This window comes from Oreochromis aureus, linkage group 17 (assembly GCF_013358895.1).
Source record: "Oreochromis aureus strain Israel breed Guangdong linkage group 17, ZZ_aureus, whole genome shotgun sequence".
NCBI lineage: Eukaryota > Metazoa > Chordata > Actinopteri > Cichliformes > Cichlidae > Oreochromis > Oreochromis aureus.
The window spans coordinates 15233079-15243695 of record NC_052958.1 but is presented as its reverse complement, the minus strand read 5'-3'; positions in this window follow the sequence as shown (position 1 = coordinate 15243695).

The following is a 10617-nucleotide window of genomic DNA, read 5'->3' as shown; positions in this document are numbered from 1 at the left end:
TGAGTGATGAATGTACTGGTGTGGATAAAAAAAACGAGTTTACCATGAGCTGTGTGCCTCTGCACAGTGGGATCCACCACAAGGCAGTTTGTTTCCAGTGAATGTTATACCCCAGGAGAATTGACGCCCTGGTGCCGGTGGGCAAATTCATGTTTATTTGGTTAGTGGCCAGAGACACAACTCTTATCACAAGTTATGATTCTCCGAATATTGATTTGATATGTTTTATACAGCAGCTGATGTTTGGTGTTTGCACAAAATTGAATTGGTAAAATTGCAGGTTACAGTGGTCACAGTGGAACCACCAGCATGTGCCATTGTTCAGCGCTGAATGTAAATCAGATAAGGTTTTTACTCTTCAGTGTCACAAATCTATTTGATCGCACCTCATCCGACCAATCTAAAGCAATTCCAAAACTGAGAGTGTTTTTATTAGATAAGTTAAAAGAAAGAGACAACACATTGTCATCATCATCCTTAGCTTGCACTAAACCTGAAGCGTATTTTTTTACCTGCTGCACCCTGCACCAGTGCCAGCCTTTCACAGAAGCTATTAGAAGAACAGCTTCTGTCATATTCCAGAGGAAGAATGAGTTCACTGTGAACTATGGTCACCATCAGCAAGACTGATGGGTAATCAGCAATAGGCTCCATGCCAGGACAAAGATTTAATTTTTTTTAAGTGAACAATATAGAAGAAGGAATTAATAAGTTAGTCGTGCTAGTCATCAAAGTTAGTAACAAAATGAGGAAGAAAGGTGATTTAAGGGAGTTTGGATGTGGTATGGTTGCTGGTGCCAGACGGGTTGGTCTGAGTATCTCATTTCAGCTGCTGATCTACTGGAATCTTCCCACACAACCATCTGTAGGGTTTAAAGAGAATGATCTGAAAAAAGAGCATATCCACTGAGCAACAGTTCCCTGGGTGTAGATGACTGTTGGTGTCAGAACCAAAGCAACTGAAATAACCACTGGTTAATCAAGATGTGCAGAACAACGTCTCTGAAAGCACAACACGTGGAACCTTAAAGCAGATGAGTTACAGCAGCAGACCATTCCAGGTGTCCTGTCAGCTAAGAACAGGAAAATGAAGCTCCAGTTCACATGAATTTCTGCTGTGACATTTAGAATCAACTAAAGTTGCGATAAACAACATGACAGTGTGGATCCATAGGATTATGCCATAATGGGTGATATTTCCTTGGCACATTTTGGTAGTACCAACAAACTACTGGAATATTACTGACCATATCCATCTATTTATGACCAACGGTCCACGTTTCTTGAACCTTACAATGATTTCACCATACATAAATGGCCTCCACAGTCACCAGATCTCAATCCAACACTACACCTTTCGGATGTGGTGGATTTGCATCACAGATGTGCAGCTGACAAATCAGCAGCAACTGATGATTTCATGTCAACATGGACTAAAAGCTGTAAGGAATGTTTCAACACCTTCAATACCATGAAGAAGTAAGGCAGTTCTGAAGGCAAAAGAGGGATCCAATCAACTAGTATCAAGGTATATCTGATAGGATAGATGGATTTTTTATTTAATACTGTCAGTGCACATTAAGCGACACACTGTTCCATAAGCTTGATTCCAGATCTGCTCTTTGCTTTGTATGATGTCAGAAAGAGTGTATTTTCATAATATGACCCTCTGAGGCTCTGGCTGTGTGCCTCTCGCTCCAAAACTTGTGTTTGTGAGAGGCAGTCAGTCAGAAGAAACCTGGCCTGCGATAAGCCGAGGCCCATTATAACATAAATAAGTATTATTTTGAACTGTGAATCATACAAAGCTCCTCTAGAAGTCCAAGAATAAATACAAATGGAACAGGAAAGTGGTTTTAATAGCTCCACATTTAAAACTATGTCTGCAAAACAAACACAAAACGACTACTGCTCTGATGTCGACCCAGCTGTGTTGCATGTCAGTGTATAACCTGATCATTATGACCTCACCAGAGTTTTCCATCTTCAAGAGTGAGTCACACTTTTAATGTCCTCTCTTCTGCGAGCTAAATCCCAAATCAGTCTGAAAACAGATTTCCCAATACACGACAAAGTGAGCTTTTATTTAAATTTGACTGCATTGGCAGCAATATTTATTCAAGTTAATGAAAGAAGAAAATTGTGCCTGGAGCGCCTGGCAGGAATACAAGGACTTATGTCAACTCAGTCATCGCTATGTGTAAAATGACTCAGATTTAACAAAGAGATGAGCAGTAGGTGGGAAGTGAAAGGTGTGGGGGTGCAATCCCAATCACCATGGAACATCAAACAGTGTCACAAGACCGGGGAAAACAAGACTAGCCCGGAGCAATAATTCTCCCATTACAGCCTTTTATGACAAACTCTATGATGATGACAAAAATTTAATTTGAAGTGATCTTGGAGGTCTGTCCTTCAGCTTACAGCCAGAGGCCCGAAACTTACAGAGAGAACTTAGATCGTAGAGTGACTTTAGTAGATGGAGGGAATCTTCCACTTTGCCCTTTGAGAATCATTTTAAACTTCAAAACATTATCTCGTGCATATTTAAAGAAGCCCATTCATGCTTTAATCTCACCTTTAAACTGCTCTATCACTGCTTTCTAAGATGTTCTCATATCTCCAGTTAATTAAGAATTCCAGCTCTCTAACTTCAATTTCTTGCCAGTTTTATTAACTTTGGCACTTCCAACAAGGTGACGATTATTTAAAATATAGTGAAGATTTTGAGTTTTACATGATTGCATGATCGTAGAACCTCTGTGACTGTGGTTTAGGTTTTTCACAGTTAAATTCTCATATTCCCAAATTGTTTTGCTTTGTTTTGTGCAAAGACAATGAAGCAGAAACTGTGTAGTTAAAGAAAGCACATTTCCCATGTAAGCCAGCACAGTGGTATGAAAGCTGAAATGTAGTGTAGCAGCCCACAGAGGCTGCCAGTCCTCTCCCTAATGGTCTAGTTTTGTCAAGTTAATTATAATGTGGAGGCAGAAGTGCTGTTAAGATGGAAGCTCACGTGGAGACACCAGACGCTACCAAACAACTTTTATCAAACAACTTTCTCCCAAATACGCGGCTTTTAGCTTTGATCTTTATCTCCAAGACCATTAGTGTCTAAAATTCAAAAGCTTTTCTTAGTGCATTTATCATATTTGTCTTAATTACAGCTTTCCCTGTTACGCACAGATTTAGTTTTCTTGTTTTTTTTTAATTCTCAGAATATTCAACTTTAGTTGCAGCATCCAAGTGAACAGTAATGGACGTTTTTCAGAGCATCTTAGCTTGCCAGGGTTGGTAAATCAAAGGTACAATCAATCAGAGCAGTGATGGCACAGTTCCATTATGTGTCCCAATAAGCAATGCCACAGAGCCAACTGGAACGAGGCCATTGTTAACACGTGCTTTTACTGCTTTGACAAATGTCTACTGTGGCAACAGCTTATTATAACTTTTGTACATGGTCATTCTTCCTCTTAAAGAAATTGAATTATTTTGGTGTTTGGTATTATATGGTCTCCATATTCTCCTCCAAAATCAACATAACCTGCATAATCCTGTTTTCTAAAGCTTGGATGAAAACATTCAGAAAATGGTCTTACTCTTTTATTTAATATGGATCATAGTCCCATAGACTTCAATAGGACCAGAAGTCTGGTGGCCAAAGAATGCTGGCTTGAAACACTCCCACATTCACTTTGTTTATCAGAGCCAGGACCAACATCCATCTTTTATATTATCTGTGATGCTGACACTCTTTCCAGTACTTTGTAAGATCTTCAGAAAGCCATTGCTCAGTATTGCTTTTAATTAATTAAGAATGTCTGGAAACAAATAGGAGCATAAGGAGTGGCCAAGGACTTTTGCACAGTGCTTTTTGAACGAACCAAAAACCGAAGAACATTAGTAGTTATCATGGGTTGAGTTTCTGGCTAAGTAACTGAGATGACTGTAGACACTTGCTGTTTGTGCTTCTCACCTGACCTGTCAGCTAAAAATGTCACATTTGGATTCTGAGATCTGTTGCTGCTGATTTTCAGTCCAGTTCTTGTTAAATTTAGCATTCTTCAGCCTTTTCTCTTTGTTTCCTTTCCTTAAGAATGGCTTTTTGACAGCCACCCTTCCACTGAGACCAGTTCTGATAAAGTTTCAGTGAACAGTAGATGGATCAACTGAAGGGCCAGATGTATCTCTCTGGTCCCGTGTCAGGTCTTTGATGGATTTTTTTTTTCTTCTGTTTTTTAAGGACCTACCTTTCAGATACTGTTCACCTGCTTCAGAAATTTTTTTTTAGCCCTGACACTTATTCTTTTGTCTTTCACTTGTCCAGTTTCCTAAAAAATGGCAACAAAGCACACTAGGCCAAGATATGTCAAGTTTTTGGCAAATAGATTTGCTTTGCTGGTGCAAAAATACCATGTTATCTCTTTCAAATCATGTATGAAATGGGAAATGGGAAAATGTGTTTTTAAGATAGGCTGCTAGTATCAAAGTGCTTAAACATATAGTTCTTTGCTACATGTTTTGTTATGTGTAGACAGAACACTGGTTCATCCCTTGAGTTTGGTGGTTTTTTATGCTTGAATGTTAAAGAGGCTAAAAAGACCAAAAAATGGTCTTAAAATGGTCACATCCAAGGACTGGTCTGAAAATGACTGAAACAACAGCCAGTGTCCAAATTAAAAGTTTGAAAGGCCTTTAGAAAGAACTGTTGTTGAAGACTACTTGAATCTGGCTCCTTGTATAAAGAAGTGAAGGGTAGCTCAACACTTATTTGGAGTTGTGTTCTAGCTGAGTCACTTCGTCCATGTTTCACTTGTACTAGTGTGTAGTCGTCTCCTCGGTTTAGTCATTGAAACCAAGGTTGACAAAAGTGAGAGTTAACCAAAACAGTTTTCATACTTCAAAATTAAAACAGTGAGCTGAGAGATGATTCAGTGTTAAATAAAACTGACAGGAGCTCTAGCACTGATTGATGATTTTCTGTGGGTTGAGCAGCTCCCTTAACGTTCAACATCAGTCATCCAGCCTGCTCATATAAAATTATTGAGCTTCAAATACCAGTGAGATGCTGATGTAAAGCCACTTCTTAACATCCACATACGTACTTGTATAGTGTAAAGCTTCCTTTCTTTCCCTAGTTTCTTCAAAAACTATGAATCATGTGCTATTTTTAGCTTTTTTATTCTGAGCTATTTCCATTTTATTGCAAGTTTGTATTTTCGGGAAGAAGCTGACTTCATGGTTTCTACATTGTAACCTAACCAAGTATCTGCAGGGCATCAGCACGCCACATCCTAAAGGCCACAGCTGTTTGACTGTTATGAACACTTGAGGTAGACGATAAATGCATCAATAGGTAATTAATTAGCAAGCTCCCGCGTTATCGGCCCACACAGAGACCGGAAACATTGACAGTCAAGGGGAAAGAAATCTGTCATCGTCTCCTCTCCTTATGCTTCAGGGAGAATCATAATCCTCTGCGTGCACACAGACAGAGGACAGTCGCGTGCATGTTTGTGTGTGTGTGTGTGCATGTGTACACAAGCCCAGTTATTCTGCTGTTCTTTTGCGATAGCCATATTGCATCTCCACTTCACCCTTGTCTGTACTTTCACTTAGAGTTGCCTCTGAAGATCAAACTTCATCAGAAACGCTGAACCAAGCTTTTGCCCCTTCTCTGTCTGTGTGTTACAAACAAAACCTTGATCTTTTATGAACCCCCTGGACAACCTATTGAGCTTTGAAGTGTTGGGAGGCTGCGACCTTCTTTTTTTGTTATTTTATCTCCTCAAAATTGAGGGAAAGGAGCAGAAAAAGGGGAGCAATCATTCATATGCAGTTTCACATTATTTCATGAGTCATCTTTTATGCACGCTCATGTAGCTGCATTTTCCATCACTCTCTATATTTTCGAAAAGAGCGAGATGGCACTCAAAAAAAATTGGAAAGTTGTTGCTCATTTGTTTTGGCATTTTACAGAAGACTGAAGTGGAAGCTAGTGGTGGCAACCCGGGCTGTGAGCATGGCGTCTCCTGACATGTCCGTGTAGAATCAGCAGTGTGGTTGACCTCTTGCAGGCCAGTGATGGGGTTTGCAGAATCCTTATGATTTCCAAATGCAGTGCTGGATTTCTTGCCAAGCCTTTTACAGCAGTGGATTAACTGAAGCTGCAGACATGAGGAGCTACAAGAAATTCCACAGAAAAAAATGGATGGATAGATGCATGCAATATATATTCATTCACACTGCTCCATGTTAACGCCGATCAAATATATGATCAAAAATATGTCATGTCTTAAACACAAGTGGTACGAGTGTTTCCATACATACACAGCTGGGCAAGTACTAAGCTATTCTATACTCATAGTACAAGCTAGGATGGCAGACAGTCCCTTGCAATAATGTAACCTAAAAAACAATTTTATTTATATCGCACCAAATCACATCAATAGTTGCCTTAAGGTGCATCATATTCTAAGGTAAAGACCTACAAAAATGCAAAGAGAACAGAAAAACCGCAACAATTAAATGACCCCCTATGAGCAAGCACTTTGGCAACAGTGGGAAGTAAAATCTCCAGAATGGGGCGCCGGGCGCTGCTGTCTGCCGCCATCGGTCGGGTGTGATTGCAGGAAAGCAGGGCAAAGACATGCTGTGGAAGAGAGACAGAGATGAATAATAACAAATAATTGGATGCAGAGAGGTGTATAAACACATACAATAGTGAGTGAAAAAGGTGACTGAAGAAGAAGCACTCAGTGCATCATGGGGATGCCCCAACAGCCTAGAAGTATTGCAGCATAACTAAGGGAGGATTCAGGGTCACCTGGTCTAACCCTAACTATATTCTTTAACAAAACAGAATTTTTTAAGCCTATCTTTAAAAGTAAAGAGGGTGTCTGTCTCCTGAATCCACCTCATATTCTACTTTTTTAAAATACTCTAGGAACCACAAGTAAGCCCACAGTCTGAGAGCAAAGTGCTCTAATGGGGTGATACAGTGTTATTAAGATAAAATGAAGACTGATTGTTCAAGATATTGTATGTGAGGAGCAGATTTTTCAAATTTGATTCTGAATTTAACAGGGAGCCGATGAGGAGAAGTCAGTAATAGAGAAATATGCTCTCTCTTGTAGAGTACCTGTCAGTACTCTACAGCACTTTGGAACAACTGAAGGCTTTTCGGGGAGTTTTTAGGATATCTTGATCATAACTAATTGCCTTAGTCCACCCTAGAAGTAATAAGTGCATGAACTAGTTTTTGCTATCCAGAGTAAGCATCTGGCTAGAAACCCCATTTCTACTATTTTCAGGGCCGAGTACAATAACCTCAGTTTTATCTGAATTTAGAAGCAGAAAGGCCATCCAGGTCTTTAAGACATTCCTGCAGTGTAACTAATTGGTCTGTGTTATCTGGCTTCATGGATACAGTAAATAAAGTTGGGTGTCATCTGCATAGCAGCATAGCAGTGAAAATGTATGCTATGCCTTCTAATGATACTGCCTAAGGCAAGCATGTATATATATGTAAACAGAATTGAGTACTGAACCCTGTGGAACGTGCATGCTCTAATCACTGTAATAAAATGTTATGATCAACAGTAACAAACGTTGGACTGAGGTCTAGCAGGACAAGTATAGAGATGTTCTTCAGTTGGAGCTAGTTCCTCCGGATTTTCTGTGTGTGTGCGCCTTCTTCAGTTCTCTGAAGAAGTTCTGAACTGAAACTTACATGGAGTAAGATGGACGGCATCGCGTCTGTCAACTTTGCCAGTCTTGTCTTGGCTGATGCTAGCTCTGTTCCTTTTTATAATTTCTCAAGATGTCCTAGGTCTCCATGTATATGTTCGCCAGTTGCTATTAGAAATCAAAGCATCTTACAATCTAGCTCTTAAACAAACGGCGACAGGAGAAGGTTATGGACTTCCTCCATTACTTTCTGAGATGCCTGTTCCAGCTGTGCCGCCACCCTCACGCCACACCATGGAAGAAGCGCCCAAGGAAACAGGGAAGGTGAGTTGGTAAACTCGTCAGAGTCAGGGCTTATCTTCGTGCTTCTCGTGGAACTACAGGACCAGCGGACGACACCCCCTGGATGGATCCTGCCTGTTGTCCCTAGAGCTCCCACGACATTTGATCTGCTGCTCCCAGTACTCTACTTCCCTAAGTGGCCTCAGACCCGTGGATGTGGCGTGGATTACAGTAACCTTTGCACATTTACCCAAGCTGGTACCTCAGACATTAAGGTCTGCACCCATCAAACCCATGCAGCATCTTGCTGGACTCACCTGGATTACACCTGGATTACACTATAGCTTGAAACAACGTTCGAGGACAGGACTGAAAATAATTTAAAAAGCAGGCAATGTCTAAAGAACCGACCTTCATAATATATAAAAATAGAGAGAAATTATCAGTCCCTCGAGACTTTTGCACCAAGAGTTTAAAGAAATGTAAAGAAATAATGAAAATATTAGGCTGCAACCTAAAAGAAAAAATGAAGGAGGTCCTCATAATTCAAACAGAGGTCTGAAGAAGTAACAACCCAGCAAACAATAAGTTAAATGAAAAATTATTTCCCAGACTGGTAGAACTTAATCTCCACATCTGGTTTGGAAACTATGAGGAAGCTCATGTGCAAGAATATATTATTATTTTTTTTGTATTATTTTTAAATTTATTTTTCTTTTAAATTATATCTATTTGTTAGATTGGATTCGATGTGCTTTATATTATCAAAGATTTTTTGAAGAAAGCGTCATCTCTTTGGGACACTGCAATCTGGTTGTTGAGAGATGACATAAGAAATCATCTCAGTTGTTCTCCTGACTAAAGTTTGGTCTGTTTACACCATCTTTTCCTGCCATGCGATTCCATTTGTCCCTAACCATCAGGAACCCTCATTTGAACTTTTATTGAGAGGAAAAAGTTAACCACACAGAGTTCGAGTAGCAGACACATCTCTCGTCAACTGTTCAGAGGACAATCCTTGAATCAGGCCTTCATGGTCAAATAGCTGCAAAGAAACCACTACTAAGGAAAAGCAACAAGCAGAAGAGATTGGTTTGGGCCAAGAAGCACAAGGAATGAACATTAGACCAGTGGAAATCTGTGCTTTGGTCTGATAAGTCCGAATTTGAGATCCTTGGTTCCACCTGCCGTGTCTTTGTGCGATGCAGAAAAGGTGAACGGATGGTCTCTACATACATGGTTTCCGCTGTGAAGCCATGGAGGAGGTGTGATCAACGTGTGTCAAGTGCTTTGCTGATGACACTGTTGGGAATTTATTCAAAGTTTAATGACACTGAACAGTCACATGCGGGGCGAGGGGCTTGAGCACCTGCCCCTTTCCTGATGGGTGCCCCAAATGCCCTTTTCCTGAGGCAAATTTTTATTTATTTTTTTTATTTTTATTATTTTTTTTAATGTGTGCGTGCCCGTGGAGTCCTGCCTGTGCCCCTCAACAATAACATTTAACTATTAATCACAGTTTTGCGAAATAAAAGGATCTGGCTTGCATCAGTCACATGACTACCATTAACCAATGATCGCCCTTGACGGAAGAGCGCGCTGGTTATGAACTGGGAACGAGCACGCGCATTTTTTGCCGTCTGAGCCGTCGGAGAAACACAGGTTAATTGCGAGAGGCAGACTGATGCAGCAAAACCCAGTAAGTAATATTAAGTAGCGTAATCTGTAGTCTACAGCACACAGCAGTATTAGGCTATTATGTATACGTTAGTAAACTGTCTTGTGACAACTGACAAACTGAAACAAATGAGCGTGTTGTGTGTGTAACAGCGCGAAAAACATTACCTGTCCTTTTATTAACTGCTCGTCATTAGCTGCTAGCTAACTGGGTAAGGGTGTCATGGGTCTGTAGCTCTGTCCACCGTTTTAGTTTTAAAGTAATGTTTAGTTTAGTTTTAAAGCAGGTTAGAGGGCTTTTCCCTGCCTTTCTGGGGGGCCTGTATTTAATCTAATATGCATATCCACATAATTATGGATTATTATAATTACGATATTATAAAAACACAGTTTTAAAGAAAATACATTAAGAAACAGATTATATTAGATTTAACATTATTATATATAGAATATAACATTATCCAGACATGCCCTGTAAGGATATGAGGAGGAAACGGTGACAAAAGGAGCAGTGTGAGGTTGCTAAGGGCAGTGGATCCCTCACCAGCATCCATTTATTTCTCAGTTTTGTTGCCTTATGGTTGGTTGCATTTTATTATTATCTCATAACACTTGTTTAATCAGCTACCATCTCTCCTATGGACTTTTTACAGTCTACAGTCCCAGATCAACAGAGCCCTTCCCTCCGGCACTATCAGCAGCAGCAACCCCTCAACAGTGCCATTGTACCGCATCAGGTAACACATAGGCTACGTTTGCTTTGTGTTGTCCCCACCTGATGACAGTGATATGGTATGATGCAATTCAATATTAGATACTTAAAGAATGTGTGTTGTTGTTCTTCAGCCTGGTTCTATGTGCCCCTTTCAAACTTTGAGCACCCACCCCTTTAAACATCTCTGCACGGCACTGACACTGAACCAGTATGGCTACCATAGCTTTTGACTGGACTCCTACCCTTCTTTCATC